Raw genomic sequence first — 18,403 nt, forward strand, 5'->3', positions numbered from 1 at the left:
TCCTGAAACTCATCCTTAGAATAAGCCTGACACATGCTATGGCTAGAGGTACATTATACACACAAGATTTGAGCGCCAAATTTCTGCCACTCATCTCAAAATATTTAACAAGAAGATCTACTTTAGATTTTTTAGAAATGTGTAGTCCGAACACTTTCTTGCATAACCAAGCACATTGAAAATGATTTGTATTCATTGGTCCATCACAAAAATACAAATCCCCTAATACGTGCTTATGTTCTTCTTAGGAAAACAAACATAAGAAAAAGGTACACATTTTAAATACTATCAGATAGATGCATTTATACATTACTCTCCTCACAGATTGCACAGAAAATCCCTCAGGTCCCGAGAGGTGGATTTTATGGAAGTTCTTGAGGGCTCTCGGGCAGTCCCTCTCCCTATTCATGCATTGCACTTCCTCCCTAATCCTGGCATCCCTGACCCCATCTTAGTAGGTGCAGACCGCCTTATCTCGCTAAACTCCCTCAGGCACTTCCCAACTTTCCTTAGACAATGCAGGGATTAATCTATCCAGGTTTGAGGAATGTGCCTTACAAATACCCCGTTTTTCTTCTCATTATTATTAAGGTATTTTTGCACCGCGCACCCAGTTTCTGGAAGCAACAGATCGCTTTAGAATCATAGAGGGAAAAACACATCTACACTCACATGCACATTCGCAGAGCAGTGCCATTTTCAAACCTCCTCCAATAAAGTACTCCACAGTATGCTGCTTCTTTCTCCCTCATGTTCCCGGTGTATAGCCCCCACCCCCTTCTCTGACTTTTTCTGAGATTGGATGTCTCTCCCTGGACAATCTGGCCAGGTCTTCCCAATGAGATTGTGTGTGTAAAACAAAGACTCATAAGTAGCTGGCTAACCTCTGCCCACTTTTCCCAAACTGGTCCTCTGCTTAATGGAGGTGGCGGCCTGGGTAGGCAAAAGTTCATGTTTGTGTTCTAGGTCTCCTCAAGGTAAGTTATTCTGTGGAGGGTGGGCACAGCTCCCCTTTCTGTACCCCGTGATGTAGGGGGGCCGTTGAATTGCTGTGTGGGCTTGCCGTTTTTGCTTGGCAGCTCCACAAGCTCTCCTTGTCTGCCATGCGGGGAGGCAGCCCTGCCACGCGGAATCCTCTCTCCCTGTCCAAATTCTTTGTAGGGTCTGGGGAGTCTGCAGTAATACCGTAGCTTAATTTTATCTTGCCGGGTTTTCTTCACTCTGCAGCTGTTCACTGTTGTGGGCTGGATGATAATTCAGTACTCTTCTCTCAGTGCATGTCACGATGGGTTTTCTTGCTTTCTGGCTCAAGTGCTGTATTTTTTTTAAAAGGAACAGAAAGACATTGGCAAGTTTCTCTTACTGCCGGTAAGGCTTGAGATAATAGTGGTCTGCACAGAAACCTGCTTGCATGTTCAAATGCTGCCATGCAGCCTCTGGATCTCTTCCTAGTAGGCTTTTCACCCCTGTCCTAAGCCCCTCTTGGCAAGGCTAGATTACTGGCCTTGTCACAAAGTCCAATTACTTGGAAGCCTTTCTCACCTAGGAAAACTGCGACTGATTCTCTAGTGGAAATTTGGTTGATAAAAATCGATATTTGTTGAGTCAAATGAGGACACGACTGTTGATATGAATGCAAACATTGACTGTAGTACAAGTCAAAAATGCATTGGTGGGTCTGCTCTAAATTAAATTGTCCGGTTTACCTTTGTTGGGGCACTATAGGTTACCTCAACACTCTCCCAAGTGTCTCATCTACGAAACTAGATAGGCAGGAAAATAATCATCTTTTTACATGGCCTCACAGTTGGAATCTGGAATGAAGAGAAACCTGAATACTATAAGTATTGGAAACGATACTATATTAAAAATACAAATGCCTTAGGAAAGAACCACAGTACTTAATGAGAGAGATACAAATGCAAAAGAGACAGACGCTTAAGGCCTGAGTAAAACAAGCCTGGTGAAAAGGACAACCACGAATATCTACTCAAGGCCAGAAAAGCTGAACAGATGGAATTCCATAATATAAGGGAAAGACTAAGATTTTTTTTTTGTAACCTTTTTTATTGGTTTTACAACAAAGAAAATGCATTTCCCAACTCCGTCCCCTCCCCCCCCCACTCCCCCAAACACCCCTCAAGGCAGCTTCATCGTGTCCTTGATCCATTACCTCCATGGACCAATCGCAGACATTATTGGTTTTGTAACAAAGAAATTACATTTCCCAACTTTCCCCCACCCTCCTCCCTCCCCTGAAGGCAGCCTTACTTTGTCCTTGATCCATTACCTCCATGGACCAATCGCTAATGTTCATTGCAGGTCCAGTAGTCGCAAGCATTGAGGGCGCCACCAAATCCGAAAGTCATCTTTAAGAAATACCAGAGTTTCCTCCCAATCCCTTGCGAAGGATTGGACACTATTATTCATATCATACGTTGCCCACTCAAGTGCCACAATTTCCCAAAGTTTTCGCAGCAAGTCCTGCAAGAGGGGAACCTTAATACTCCTCCACCTCTGTTCCATTACTGTCATAGCTGCAATTGTGAGGATCATCCTTGCTTTCTCCCGAGACCTAGGTTCCCCTGTCGTGGTGCCCCCCCTCCCCCCTGACTCCCAGGAGGACCTCCTCTGGTGATCTACTGTTTCCTGGCCCATATTCCTGTTCCTGAGCCTTCTGCACTTCCTCCCAAAACGGCTTGATTTTTGGTCATTTCCACCAAATATGTTGCGCCGTACCCTCCAACCCACATCCCCTCCAACAACTCCCAGAAGTAGTAGGATAAATCTCCCGGAGGCGGACTGGCGTGTAGTGCCACCCGAACAAAATCTTGTACCACATTTCCTGTAGCTGGGATGCTTTGACCAATCTGGGAATTTTCCTCCATAACCTCTCCCATTTTTCTCGCTCAATTGCCCTTCCTAAGATCTGTTCCCACCTCGGCATATACGGCCATTGACCTCTGGTGTTTGCCTCATCCAGAATTCTATATAGATTAGATATTAACCCCCAGGACCCATCATTGGCTAGAAGGAATTTCTCGAACCGCGTCTTTTCCCTTGTTGCTGCCTGCTTGTTTACAGGGTTCAAGACCCAGTGTCGTAACTGCACACATCTGAGGCTTTCCCCCTCCTTTATCCCATACTCCCTCTTACAATCCTCGAATGAGAGCATTCTCCCCTCCCCCCCGAAACATATCGCCTAGCCATTTACAGCCCCCATCCTGCCACTGCTTAAATGCCCTCGCCTACAGCCCAGGGGTAAAATCCCCATTGCGGAACAAGGGTGTAAAGGGGGAAGGAAAAGTCGCGATTCCCTTAGTTCCCACCAGTTTGGGAGCCACAATACCTCAGCCAAACTGCGGTGCACTACTGCTCTGTCCATTGTCACCCACTGTTTATCTTGTGTGACCTCCCCTTCCCGGAGCCAATCCCCGATTACTCGTAGCTGCGTGGCCTCAAAATACTGTTGAAAATTCGGCAGTGCTAGTCCCCCCTCCTGTCTGGGTGCCATCAGCAGCTGCCTACTGACCCGCACCTTTTTCCCTTCCCACAGAAATTCTCTGGTCAAAGTTCCCAATTCCTTAAAGAAGCCCGCAGGGATCGCCTGTGGTATTGCCTGGAAGCGATACAACAAGCATGGAAGCGTAGCCATGTTAACCGCCGCCACCCTGTCCAGCCACGATATTCGAAGGCCCCTCCACCTACGGTAGTCCCGTTTAATGTCCTTTAACCATGGTGGGTAATTATCTAGGTACCAACCTGCCAGGGTTGGCGTACTTTTCACTCCTAGATACCCGATTCCCCCCGAGCTCCATATAAATGGGATGGCCGCCCTCAACGACTCCTGGTTCCCTGCCTTTAAGGTCAGATTCAGAAGTTCCGATTTGCCAATATTGATCTTAAGGCCAGAAGCTTCACCAAATTCTTCCAGCAGAGTTCGGCTTGCTCGGATGGATTCCGTCTGCGCCGTCAGGGTAAGTAACATGTCGTCGGCAAAAGCTGATACCTTTTGTTCTATCCCCCCGAATGGAATGCCCTGTATCCCCTCTGCCTCCCTAATTGCCTGCAAGAGAGGCTCCAAATAAATTGCATAAAGCATTGGGGATAGGAGGCAACCCTGCTTAGTGCCCCTACTCAATCTAAAGGACCTAGACATAGCCCCATTCGCTGCTGTACTCATGGTTGGCGTCTGATAATTGGCCAGGACCATTCGTAAAAAATCCCTGCCGATGCCCATCTTCTGCATGACCCTAAACAGGAAGGACCACTCCATGCGCTCAAACGCTTTTTCTGCGTCCAGATAGGAGAACCGCAGGAGTGTCCGTCCTTTGAGCCTTTTCCACCAAGTGGGCCACCCTCCTGATGTTGTCCGCCGTCTGTTGGCCTCTTATAAAACCTGCCTGATCCGGGTGGATCAGATCTGGGAGATAACCCTCCAACCTGTTCGCCAATATTTTTGTGATATTAATCAACGCTATGGGCCCATAAGATGTCCTCTCTTCAGGGTCCTTGTTTGGCTTCAGAATAAGGGTCAACCTAGCCTCCTCCATGGAAAGAGTTATTTTCCCTGTTGACCTAAAGGTATTGAAGAGGTATGTTAGGTGCAGGATTAGTTCAGTTGCGAAGGTTTTGTAAAAAGCCACAGTAAAGCCATCCGGGCCTGGAGCATTATTCGGTTGTAAGCTGCTAATCACCCTCCTCACTTCCTCCTCTGTAATCTCCCTACTAAGCAATTCAGATGCCTCCTTCCCGATCTTCCCCATCTCCACCCTTTCTAAAAACTCTACCTGTGTGCAGTCCCGAGGGTCCTGTGACGCATAAAGAGATTCGTAGAATTCTACTAACTTCTCCCGTATCGCCCCTGCCCGTGTTACCCGTTCCCCTGATCCTCTTTTTAGGGCCATGATCGCGTTTGTAGCTTTTACTCCCCTTAGTAGGCGTGCGAGGAGAGCATCTGCCTTATTCGCTTTAGCATAACATTTTTGGCGAATACTAAGCAGCGCCCCTTCAGCTTTTTTGATCCAGAGGACCTCTAACTGCCGTCGGGGTTGTCCCCACCTTCCGTCTCACTGTCTCGACTTCCACTTCTAACTGCGTTTCCAGCACCTTCAACTGCTTCGCCCTCTGTGTCGCTGCTGCCATTAGTTCCCCCCTTAGCGTGGCTTTGAAAGCGTCCCATCTCGTCTCCTCCCTCATGTCCCCCCCTCTTGTTGAGAGCAAAGAAATTCTTCCATTTCTTGCCCAATTATTGGATCTCTAATAAGATACCTTGGGTACTTTCACGTCCACACGCCTCTTTCCCTATGATCCAAGACCATCTTCATGGAGACCACTTTGTGGTCTTCTATACCGATGGGGCCCGTCACTACCTCTCAGATCCGGCCCACCAGGCTCAATGTTTCCCAGATCTAGTCAATTCTGGATTGAGATCCGTGGACCCCGGATAGAAAAGTGTAACCTTCTTCGTCCCCTTTCAGTTCCCGCCACACAGGCCTCAGCCCTGCACTGCCTATTCTTTCTTTAAGGTCTGCCGACATCACTGCTCCACCTCCTCTTATGGGGTGCCCTGACCTGTCCTGTTCCCTCTCCCAGGCTATATTAAGGTCACCCAGCAGGATTATTTGCCCCCAGGCCTCGTCTTCCAACATCCCCAGAACCCGCTTCAGGAACTGCTCCTGACCCGAGTTTGGAGCGTTCACCACTGCCATGGTATATGGGCTGTCCTGGTGCGTCCCCTTGACTATGATGTACCTACCCTCCTTATCCCTTATAGTTTCCGTGACTCTGAAGTCCACTGTATTTTTGATAGCTAGGGCTACCCCCCCCCCCCGACCTACTCCTCCCCGATGAATGCAGGAGCTCGTCAAACCACCGTAGCTTTAGGCGCCCCTGGTCTTTTTGCCCAAGATGCATTTCCTGTACTCAAGATATCTGCGCCCTCTTTCCTTGTAAATTGCTCTAGTTTCTTTCTCTTAAAGGGCGTGTTCAGTCCCCTCACGTTATTTGTTAGTCACTTGATTAACCTGTCCCTGCCCCCAAATTGCCTTGGATTTCCCCCCCCCCTTCTTCCTCTTGTAGGGGTACCCAAAGGCGGAACTCTCTGGGTGCCCCCCTTGCTCCCTCCTGCGTCCCCTAGCATTGGACTGGATCTCTACTTCCCATGTCCTGGCCCTTGTACGAAGCCTCCGCTGCCCTCCCCACACCCCTCTATCCCCTTCCCTCCCATAAACGTGCACTCCCTGCCCACCCTCCTTCCTCCCCCTCCCGCCCTTCTAGAAGGGCTTGCCCTTGACGCCTCCTTCTCCCCCGCTCCACGGGCATACCGACCATTTCGTAGATGGTTACTCCCCCCCTGCCAATTACTCCCTTTAATGGCCCACCACCCTTATAGCGCGTTTTGGTTTAGGTCTCATCTTGTGCACCCTCTCCCATCCCCCAGGGCTTTTCTTGTTCCTTTCCTTAGGCGGTATGCTGCTCAGCTTCACCCCCCGTCTCTTTTCTCCCACTGCTTTGGCCCTGGCCTGGCGTTCGTGGGTTGCTTCCCAGATCCAGTGGGGGCATCATCCAGGTTCAATTGAAGAGTGTCCGCTCCTTCCTGCAGCGTGGTTATCCGCCTTTGGGTCCCCTCTCACTCGAACACCAGACTGAATGGAAAGGTCCACCTGTATTTAATCCCCCTTCGATTGAGCACCTTGAGAACCAGGCCCATTTGACGCCTCTTTATCAAGGTGCTGCTCGCCAAGTCTTGAAACAATGCAATGCAGTGCTCACTGTACATTATTGGCTCTTGCTTTCTTGCCTCCTGGAGGATGGCTTCCTTCTGAGCGTACCTGGTAAACGCTGCCACAACGTCTCTAGGTCTAGACAGTGACCCTTTGCCCCCTCTGCCCACTAGGTATGCTATAAAGCTCCACCTTATCCGGGGGTGACACTCCTAGTATCTCGGCAAAGATAGTTTGGATCACTCCTTTTAATTCTTTGTACTGGGCAGTTTCCGGCAACATTTTGATCCTTATATTGACACTACGAGACCTATTTTCCATGTCCTCCACTTGGGTCTCCAGATTTTGCGTGGCTGCGTCAAGCCTATCAATTGCTTCACTGTTGGCCATCACTTCTTTAGCCATTTCCTGCATGCCTCTCTCCAAGAGATCCGTCCGCTCACCCTGATGCCGCAAGTCCTGCTTTTTTCACCCTGGGCCGAATTAAGGTCTGCTCGTAGGAGTTGGAATTGCTCCTGGAATGTCTTGGTTAGACTGGTCTGCAGGGTGAGCATCTCCCCCCTAAAGTCCTGCCTTGACATCATGGCTGGGTTCTCCCCTTCGGATGGCGAGTCACCGCCTTCTGAACCGGCTCTAGTGCTTTTGGCCAACTCCCTCATCTTCTGCATCGGCCAAATAGTAGGGAGAGTACCTGGGGCATATCCTGGGGTTTGCGGTGCTCTCCTGCCCTTCCCTTTGTTTTTCGCGGCCATGTCAACGCAGGCTTTGTCCGTGTGGTGTACCTGTTGACCCTTAGGCGCTTCTCCTCTCCTTAGGGTTCAAAGCTTCTACTCCGGGGGTCTTTTAGGACCTTTTCCCCTGCTGCTCCTCTTCCAGTGTTTCTACAACTACTACAACTCCCAGCATTCCGTGGGAGAACAGTAGTTCTAACGCACGCGCGTTGCCAGCTGCAGTAGATTGAAGACAGTTTAAAAGCAGGCAAGGGCGCGTAGCAGTTGTGGCTTATTTTCATTTTGGGTGCAGTTCGATTCGGAGCAGGACGGAGAGGAGCTGCCAAGGTCATGGAGGGCTGAACATTTGGTATTCCCTTGTGACTTGCTGCACGCAGGAGGAGCGGGCAGATTGGCGGTCTGATCATGGCGATACGCCACTTCATCCGAGAAGTCCTGTGGGGCTTCTCGGAGCTCAGATAAGCACCTGAGAAACTGAGGGGTGGGGTGGTGTTCACCCGGAGCGGTCATGTGTGCAAGGCAATCAAGACTGTAATCGCATTTCTGCTATAACATTACGAGTGCCGTGCGCTGCCACTAGCTTCATACATATGTGTTTGACAAGAGGAACAACTGAATAACTACATGAGGGAAATCTATGAAAACGTAACGAGTGCCGTCAACTCATTAGAACTAGTTTATGTTGGTGTACTCATGGGGAAAAGGCTATGACAAGTAACGAGGGCTGCTACTTCATTAGACTGGGCTATGAGTTTTGTGCGTTTTATGTGTTGTTCACGCTTGCCCAACGGGCCATGTGCTTTTGTGTATCATATATGGGAAAAGAGTCCCATTGTTTGTGTTCATCATGCTTTGCTACTATAAGTGTTTGTCTATGCTCTATGGCCACACGTATTAAGGTGTGTTTATTCAGTAACAGTGTCAAGCAGGAAGTAGGGTTTTGAGGTATATGATTGGCATCAGGTTTCGTATGAGCAAATAAACAAGGATGTAGATAAGTATGTTTTTTTCCCGGTGCATCCCATTCCCTATCCAACCTAGGAGTTCCCTAAACCTCTATATGGTGATCCTAACTTCCCCTCCCCCATCCACAACCTCTCCCTAACTCCTCTTCCCCCCCATTGGCTGTCACGAGGAGACCTGTGTAACTTATATCAGGTGCCTGTACCAACCATGGTGGGAGGGTCGAATTCATTCGACTTCTGTGGTTCGAGGGAGAGTGTCGATTTCTCTCCTCCATTATTGTGTGCATTGACAAAAGCGAGGTTTAGTAAATTAGTCGCCAGCTATTGCTGTATGGATGTTTATTACAAAGAGTACTTTTATGGGAAATGATACATTAAAAATGTTAGGCATATTTTCTAATGTATTATTGTTTTTATACATGCAGTCAAGCTAATATGTTGTAAAGTTACTGCTTTTTATTATTTATTGGATTTCTAGGTGCGTCATGTAATGTTTTTGTCTATATCTGAATCATCGTAAGATGTTTCAGGAGATGGAGACTACGAAGGAATACAGGTCAGGTCCCCAAACACCGAGAGAATGTTGGGAGGGATGTCACATGTCGATTTATGTGGACCCGGCTTGTGAATCACATGGACGACTCTGCACAATTGCCCTTCCCGATAGGAGGGAAAACCTGGAGCAGAGCAAGAGAGCGAGACACAGCTGCCACCCGTCTAGTGGAGAGAACATTCTGCACTGGAATATAAGATGGCGGCTGACCTCTATAAAGACTTCCTCCATAGGTACAGGTGTACACAGTACCACAGTCACTGAACATACTCAAATCAGTTATGCAAGTGCACCTTCCAATCAAGATACAGACATTCAGTTACAGCACTATTTATGGAACAGTGCTTAGCACAGCAATAACAAGGAGTTTTGGAGCTGCAGAGGGGGAGTTTGGAGATGGAGAAGGGAGTTCTGAAGGGAAAAGGCTGTCCGAAAGCGCGGAAGCAACCAGAGGAAGGAGGCTGGAGAGAGGTTGCCAGAGAGTAGCAGAGGAAGGTGGACGTGTTCAAGAATGAGGAGGAAGCAGAGAGTAAGAATGGTGTGTGGAGGAACAACAGCCCATGGGGTATCTCTGGTGTCCAGCATCCTTTTGTAAAACGCTGTTACACTGCCCGCTCCTGCTAATGTGAAGGCCTAACGTACAAGCATAGGAAGTACCAGAGACCCAGGCAAAGGGGTCTCCCAAGAGACAAGGAGCTGAATATACAGACTGGCGAGCTATGGCGGGAGAGTGGGGAGTCAACCAAATATATACCAGGAAGAGATTCCTGATATTTTAAAGCCCAGAGACTTGTGGTTGTACCCATAGTCTATTGTTGGACCTGGAGACATTTACCATGGTCTCCTGCTGGTATTGTATACTTGGTCGCTGAGACAAGGTGCACAAGGAGGATTGAGTGCTGGTACAGCAGCATTGTCAGTAGGCTATGATAGATGTTGGATGCAGTAATAATAGAAAGCACAGACACCCGTAAAAAGTGAGACAGATACTTCTGCAGAGCAGCCGTTAATGAGCATTATATAAGGGAGGCATGGTATCCCAAGTATGACACAACACAAAAGATACAATTTGTAAAACCTTTATTAAGTTTCGATGGGGTTGGAGAAACTCCTACTTTGCCCTATAGCTAAGATGGGATTAATCTCAACATTCAAATAATAAATAAAACTGTAGTAGTTGAGTCTGTCAAATCAAAATGGCCTATAATAACAAAACCTAATACCTGCCCTATATCTTGTACAATAAGTGTGAAAAGGAGAATATGTATGCAAAGGAAAGTCAGTGTTCAAATATAAAGAATTAGCTCTCCTTCCCACGTTGGACAGCACATAGTGAGGCGGTCCCTGTAGGTAAGATGATACACTGGCTCAGGCTCTTAACACCAAAGCAGTTCAAGACGTGGATCAAGGCCCGCCTGGCCTACCACGTTAAAGCCTTACTTTCCAATTTCCAAAACACAGTTCACCAAAAGTTCCTCTCGGTCTCCCTTAATCGGGCTAAGAACTCTCAAGCAAAACAAAACACTTGCAGGTGTTACCTTCCCCAAGCTTAATTCACTTCTTTTACGCACTTATTACACCTTCATTCTCCCTCAGTCGGGCTCAGACCGTTTCCTGATGTCGAAGATTTTCGAACATGTGTTTTTTCCACAGACCTCCGCAGGACCACTTCGACTTTCCAGCTTTCAACTCAAATTCCCATGTTATTTGCCCCAGTGCTTCCTGGTCTGCGGAGTTCACTGTATTTCAGCAAAGTTCAACGTTCACCTTTTTACTCTCCCCTTTTCTCTGGGCTATTCCTATCCCCTCGCTTTTACAGTTCAATCACATTATCGCCACACATTTTTCTCCTTTCACAGATACTTTTGAGTGGGTTACTTCCTTTTGCCGGACCACTCTGTTACTCGGCATCACCGACTTTACAACCATCGTTACTTCAAGGTTCATTTGCAGCTCTGCCTTTCTTCATCCACACGCGTGCAGCCTTCAATTGTGCGATATTATGTTGCCACTACAATCTTTCATTAGCACACACCAATCTCTCACACTGTTTGCCAACTCACCTGCTGTGTGTGTTTCTTTCTTTTCTTTACTGTCTTTCAATTTACAAGTCAAGGTTAGTAGCACAGGCTTGACCTCGCCTCCCCAACTCTGCAGTTCACCCGGGAAGGTCGTTGGTGTCCTTGAAACACAATGCAGCCTTCTTGTTTGGGATTCGTATATCAGACACAATTGAACAAGGACATGTGAACCCAAAAAGACAAGCACTATCTCCTGACAGTCAGTAACACAAAATGAGTAACAATGACTGCTACTTTAATCCATATTCTGAATATAAGTAGCCAGTGGTAAATACACATAAGGTAAACATGGGATACTCAATGAAACATAGAATATACATAAAACATGTAGGTATAGTAAACAAATGGCATGGCCCAAAAACAAATGGTTGGGTTGCAAATTCAGCAATTACATTTCATATGTACCCTCAATGGGAGTAGCATGACAAATAATAAAATAAATGCAGTACACTGTACATTAGTGTGTAGTGGTAAGAAAAGTGATTAATCCATAATAAATGGGTCAACACAACCGTGTTTCGGCCTCAGAGCTATTCTTGGGTAGCTGTTATTAGGTCGACCTTCATTAGGACAGAAGTAACAAGTATACGTGGGAGATCCTATATAGTCTGTCAAGAAAAATAGACAAGACATGAAGTCAGGAGAGTGTTGGGTTAAAGGTATTAATACATTATTTGTGAAGGCTATTAATGCATTATTGGGACATCCCCTAGTAGGAGACTGTATAGTCTGATTACAGTGCTTACGATAGCCAGAGGCACAATGGCATGAAATCGGAGAGTCCACGTCTTTAGAGAGGAGGGAGAACCAGTTCCAAAAAATGTCCAGTCTGTGAATAATGACCAAACAACAAGTGTCAGAGAATATGTGTAGCTCTCTAATAGACAAACTCTTAATAGTGGAGGCAAGGGGTAAAGGCAATGTCTTACCAGCCGAGGGCCTGTAAAATGGATGAGTAAAGATACTAGGCCGTCTTGGGAAGATTCATCATGTGCTAAGCGTCGTACCACAATCCAAACAAAAGGACTGTGGAAAGAAAAGGGGCGGGTAGTGTTAAAACCCTATCTGTGAGAGCCTAAAAGGCACAGTAGTTAAACAGATCGCGGAGTGATGGGCGTGAGAGGAAGTGATTATAACAGGCTAGCTTCTCATGGCGACTGTATACTGATAATAGCAGAAATGCTGGTGATCACAGTCCCATAGTAAATTAGAAAGTGCCCTATTGTACCATAAACATGGGGCAGAGACTGTATACAAGTGTTCCATTGCAGGATCTAAGTGGTAGGTATGTGGCAACATCCCAGCGCCTCCCTCATAAAGAATGCTTGTACTCTGAATAAAACACCATTTTATGAGAGGCCAATGTTTTTTAATCGTGTTCCTCACCAGGTTGCTTAATGGACTATATGTGGTCACACATACAAGTCCGTCAAGGTCCTTCTTAGCTTTCTTGGTAAGACATAAATCCCGGTCTGTGTTGGCTGCATGTTTCTGTGCATTCTTCACTGCTTTTTTTGGCTACCCTCTTTGTAGCAGTCGTACTTGTAGATCGCAGGAATATTTGTTATAGGTATCAGCATTGGTACAGTTTCTTACCCATAAAAATTGGCCATATGGGAGGTTGTACTTTAGGCCTTCAGGGTGGTAACTACCAAACAAAATGCAGTAGTGTGTTTCGATCAGTGGGCTTTGAGTATAATTCAGTTTTCAGGGAATTACCAAACCCGAAGATGTGCAAGTCCAAAAAATCAATGCAGTGGAAATCACACTATTGTGAAACGTATGTGCTGATTGCACTGATTGAGCCAAATATGGAAGGCACTTAGATCTTGTTGGTTGTCATGCCATTTGAGCAAAATGTCATTGATATATCGTTTCCATAGAACGATATTATTTCTAAAGGTGTTCAGTTGAGCGGTGATATAGTCAGTATCATATTGTGCCATATAAAGATTTGCAATGTCAGGGGCAAAAGTGGCCCCCATGCTGAGTGTAGAGGGCCTAAACGTCCCTTGTTACGAAGATGAAATCTTCTTCCATGTTGACGTTATTTAGCATGACAATGGTATCAGTGCTATCCTTAAGAAACAAAGCCTTCTTGTCTACAAAGGGTTTTAAAAAGTTGTGTAAAGAGACAATGGTTCGAAAATTGAATTGCACAGATAGGGTTTTAACACCCCCCCTTTTCTTACCACAGTCCTTTTGTTTGGATTGTGGCATGACGCCTACCACATGATGAATCTTCCCAAGATGGCCTAGTATCTTTATACTCCTATTTTACAGGCCCATGGCTGGCAAGACATTGCCTTTACCCCTTGCCTCCACTATTAAGAGTTTGTGTATTAGAGAGCTACACATATTCTCTGACACTCGTTATTTGGTCATTATTCACAGAGTGGACATTTTTTGGAACTGGTTCTCACTCATGTCTGAAGACGTGGACTCTCAGATTTGATGCCACTGTGCCTCTAGCTACGGTAAGCACCATGATCAGACTATACAGTCTCCTACTAGGGGTGTCCCAATAATGCATTAATAGCCTTCACAAACAATTTATTAATACCTTTAACCCAATACTCTGACTTCATGTCTTGTCTATTTTTCTTGACAGGCTAGGTCGGCCTTCATCAGATCCTATGTAATAACAGCTACCCAAGGATAGCTCCGAGTTCGAAAAACAGTTGTGTTGCACCATTTTTTGTGTGTTTATCACTTTTGTTACCACTACACGCTAATGTACAGTGTACTGCAATTATTTAATCATTTGTCATGCTACTCCCATTGAGGGTACATATGAAATGTAATTGCTGAATTTACAACCCAACCATTTGTTTTTGGGCCAAGCCATTTGTGGACTATACCTACATGTTTCATGTATCATTGAGTATCCCATGTTTACCTTATGTGTATTTAACACTGGCTACTTCTATTTAGAATATGGATTAAAGTAGCAGTCAATGTTACGCACTTCGTGTTATTGACTGTCAGGAGATAGTGCTTGTCTTTTTGGGTTCACATGTCCTTGCTCAATTGTGTCTGATATAAGTTTACCTACCTGGGTAGAGCAAGGCATTAACCAGGTGCCCTTTGTTTATTAATTGTTTGGGATTCGGCCTTCTCCACATATCTCTCGTAGCTTTTTGGAGGCAACCACCCTCCTTCAGAGAACTCCTGTGACTCTCCACCCGTGGCTCTCATCCCACGGTCTGTTGCTCTGCTCCAGTAGGTTCGTCTTCGCCACGGAAGTTCTGCTCTTCCTTGTGTTCCACCTGGCTCAGAGTGTGTCGCTATGTTCCACCTTTTATCCGTGTGAGGAGAGCCAATTGGTATCAGATGCATACACCTAGAGTAAAGTGCCTGACCCTATTAGCGGGACATGGCCAATGCAATGGGTTAGCATTATTACTCTCAGTCGCCCTCTTCTTCAGCCCAGTGTTCGTGTGCAAACTGGGACGGGGGAGTTGGGACACCAGAGAATCCTAAGTAATCAGAGGGATCATGGGTGTGGGAAAGGGAGGAATACCGCATCTTGCCACCGGCTGCCTCACCCACACTCCCCAAAAACCACTCACCCAGGTGATACTCCTGCACTGGTCCTCCCCCAGGGTCTGGATCCAAAGGCGATGGCCGTGCCCTAGCCACCTGAGAGAGATCGATGCCCGGGGAAGAGCAGATGAGACACCCTTTGGTGTCTTACAATTGCTTGAGCATAATAAGACTTAATAGGATGCGTAGACCGCATGTTAGCAGAGGTAGAATAGGTTGGTGACACTAGCCTGAGGGCTTCCCACCCCCATCCCACCACGCAGAGCAGTGTAATGTGACAAGTCCCCCGGCAGGAAGCACAGTGTGCAACTATCAAGGATAAGGGACTCTAAGCGGGAGCCCAAGCCATAGAGGTGCTCTCCAGCTGGGAGTCTCTCCAGGGGCTGAATGAACTGGGTCTGTGGTGACTCAGTTGGTTGTAAATCTATCTCAGAGACTTGTGTTCTGGCCTGGACACTTGAATTGATAACATTAAACCCCACAGCTCCCCACGTTGGGGACTGCACACCCCTGGAGAGGGTGGCCCACATATAAAAAGGGGACCAGTAAAATATTTTAGAAAGAAGAGGACAGCTAGGGAGCACCTGCGGAGGTGCCCAATGGGATTCAGGGATGGAATCGACCCACAGGGAATCTGCACTGAGTCAACAACCATGGAAAATGGTGTGGGCTTTAGGTAAAGAGGAGCAAAAGGGCAAAAGATAGAACCACCATAAAATATGGACAATATAACCGGACATGGTGACTATGATGACTGAACTCACGACCTGTCTGCATGGAGTGGAAGAACTAATTGGGAGCTTGGAAGCTGCACGTGCAAGGAAGAATCTTTGGAGACACAAGCGGACAAACAGATGGTGGACCTACAGCAGATGGAGGTAGAACACCTCCTATGGTTAAGGACTTTGAGAATAGGAAACATGTGTAACCTCCATTTCTTGCGGCCCTGCATAGAAGGAAAACTCCTGTTGAGGGGGTTAGTCCAGGAACAGTTGAACCATATCCTTATGCCAGATGGGGCAATGAAGGTGGTCTGCAAAGAGTGTACAAAGTGGTGACAGGAAGGGAAAGTCCCAGGGTGGTTGTACTGTCATTTCACTGCTACCTCAAAAGGAATGCATTGCTTTAGAAGTTAAAAGCAAAGAAGGTAGATTTCTGTGGTGAGCAGAGAGGGATCTTCCAGGTCCTGTCAACTTTGACTTTACAACGACAGTTGCAGGCAGGGATTACCGTTCGCCATGGAATTTGTATGGGAGGAAGTGTAGTACAATCAGACAGATATAGAAGAATTTATGGGGTGGAGAACCGAAGGGATGGAGCGGGAAGGGAATGGGCAGGAGGCCATGGTGTGAAAAGGTCTTGGATGCCTGCAAATTCAGAAGACCCATTACCTCTTCCCCAAGAAAACGTGTGGAGGCTGTGGAACATAGATGAACGGGATGAGCCCAGACCTCTGATATAAAACTTGATGCAGACCTTGGTCTTCTGGGATGGTAGTAGTTACTGAGTAACAACATTGCTGTTCTCCTCCTGAGGCTTTGGGTTGCAAAGGAGAAACAAAAAGGATAATGTTATCTTTGTGTTGGTGGTAGGGGAGTGGATTGATTAGGTTATTTATAATGCGCCTATACACAAGTGTCTCAAGGTGCAACCAGGCAGTGGGGTTTGAGGGGTGCGGGGGGGGAGAGAAACCAAGACAAACAATCTTACTAGGCCTAGTATCATTTAGATTGTGCAAGTGCGCAGCCAGGAAGTGCAGGGAAAGGGTACAAGGGGGAAGTGCACCCAGAGAAGCAGGGCCCTGAGTTAAGTGCAAGGAAGGGCTGGGCCTCCCAAGGCAGTCAAACCCAGGTAGTGAAAGGTAGGCCAGGGACAGTGCAGGAAGGCCAACAGGCAAGTGCCGTGGGCCTGGGCAGGAGTGTGGGGGTCCGAGCTGGTGTCCTGTATGACTCGAGGAACACCAAGCAGCCAGTCAGCATAGCGGTGTAGGAGCAAGGGAAAGGTTAGCAGTGGAGAGGCAGAGAGAAGGAAGAGAAGAGTAAGGTCTGGAGTATCTTTCAGAATTTAAGGATGTCTGGCTCTAGGCAAAGAGGCATGGAGGTCGTTCCAGAGGGAGGCACCGGCAGATGAACGAAATCTACCACCCAGTCTCTGCTTGGAGAAGTGACTCACCCGCAAAGAATTGGAAGTAGATGAGCGGAGGGCTCTAGTAGGAAGGTACTTAGTAAGAGGGCGTTGGAGATAGTAAGGGCCCCGGCCCTAGAAAGTCTTGTGGACGATGCAGAGGGTCTTGAACTTGATCCTTACAGCCACTGGGAGCCATTGAATGAATGTCAAAGCCGGAGAGATGTGGTCCCTGGGCTTGAGGCCAAAGAAAGTATTGCGGTCCTGTTCTCGATGAGTTGTAGTGGGTGAAGGGTAGAGTTAGGTAGATTGAGAAAGTGGATGTTGCAGTAATCCAGCCTAGAGAGAATCAAGGCTCTGTAGACAGTGAGATTCTGGGGGTGAAGGTGAGAAAAGGAAGAATACCTATAAGGCGGTGCGCTGGAAGTGGGACTTTCTGGCAAGGTCCCTGATGTGTGGAGAGAAAGAGTGGAGTTGAAGATGACCAAGGTTTTTTGCCTCACAAGAGGGTGAGGGCAGAGGGCCGAGGGAGACCGACCAGAGTGAGAGGGGAAAAGCAGGAGCAGGGGTCCCAATGAGAAGGATCTCCATCTTACTGGCATTCAGGCAGAGATCGATCATTAGAGGCGCACCATGCCTGAATAGCGGATAGACAGTCAGGGATGAGCGAGGAGGAGGAGGAGGAGGAGGCCGAGTGTAGCCTGAAAGAGAGCTGCGTGTCATCCGCATAACACTGAAAGTTAGAAGAAAAGGTAGAGATCAGGAGGGCCAAAGGGGCCAAATAGACATTGAAAAACTAGGGGTAGAGGATAGAGCCCTGGGGAATACCACATATGTAGAGTGTTGTGGAGGAGAGGAAAGACCCAAGTTGAACCTGCAAAGAACAGTCTAACTGGAAGGAGGACAGCCACGCCAGAGCCTGATCCGTGATGCCCAAGGTAAAGCGGAGACGAGTGATCAGGATGTTGTGGTTCTACATTTCAAAAGCAGAGAAAATGTAACGCTCACCTGGTATCCACGGGGACGTCACTCAGCCTGTTCTGACCTCTTACGACCTCAAACCCTTCCTTGGAGGCTATTCGTCTGGAGACTGTGCCTGAAACACAGCCTTGGTAGAGTTTAACTGCCTATTGTCTCGGTGTGCTTGAACCCCTTCTTCCCCGGGGTCCAACTCTTCCCTTTGATCCATAGCTCACCTTGTTTTCTTGGATAGTGTGCTCTCCGTCCTGCTTTCAGCGCAGGGGCGCGTTGATTGATGCGGGCTCGTTGCTACTTCACTGGCAAGAGTCCGACAGATAAGTATAATAAGTCTTTTGAACAGTTCTCCAACTTCGTTCCTTTTCTTCCTTAGATGATGGCCGGCGTCCAGGGATGGCGGCGTGCTGCTGAGATGAGTAGCGCTGAAGGTGAGACAGAGCGATGCACCCCTTTCGTATTTCCATTGAACTGAGTTATTTTTCTGTGTCTTTTAGGTGCCGCACCGTTTTCAGCATGGATGCCGGTTATGAAGAACAAATGCAGTGGGTAAGCACGGTATGCGGCGCCTCTAGCTGTTTCCACGCTAACCTGGAGTGTCTTTTCCCTCTTGCAGATGGATGAGAAGTTTCGGAGACAGAGTTCCCCCAGAGCGGCTGGGATTCAGGTAAGCATTTGAAGCTCGCACAGTATTTAAAAATAA

General features: G+C 47.4%; 1 protein-coding gene across 1 annotated transcript in view; it reads right to left on the bottom strand.

Moving 5' to 3' along the window:
* ERCC3 (ERCC excision repair 3, TFIIH core complex helicase subunit) overlaps nucleotides 1-18,403 on the bottom strand; it is a 1,003,216-nt gene that overhangs the window by 686,349 nt on the left and 298,464 nt on the right. The gene's annotated exons all lie outside the window — the stretch shown is intronic.

The sequence above is a fragment of the Ambystoma mexicanum genome, chromosome 9 (assembly GCF_040938575.1).
Source record: "Ambystoma mexicanum isolate Mex_15411 chromosome 9, UKY_AmexF1_1, whole genome shotgun sequence".
NCBI classification, from domain to species: domain Eukaryota; kingdom Metazoa; phylum Chordata; class Amphibia; order Caudata; family Ambystomatidae; genus Ambystoma; species Ambystoma mexicanum.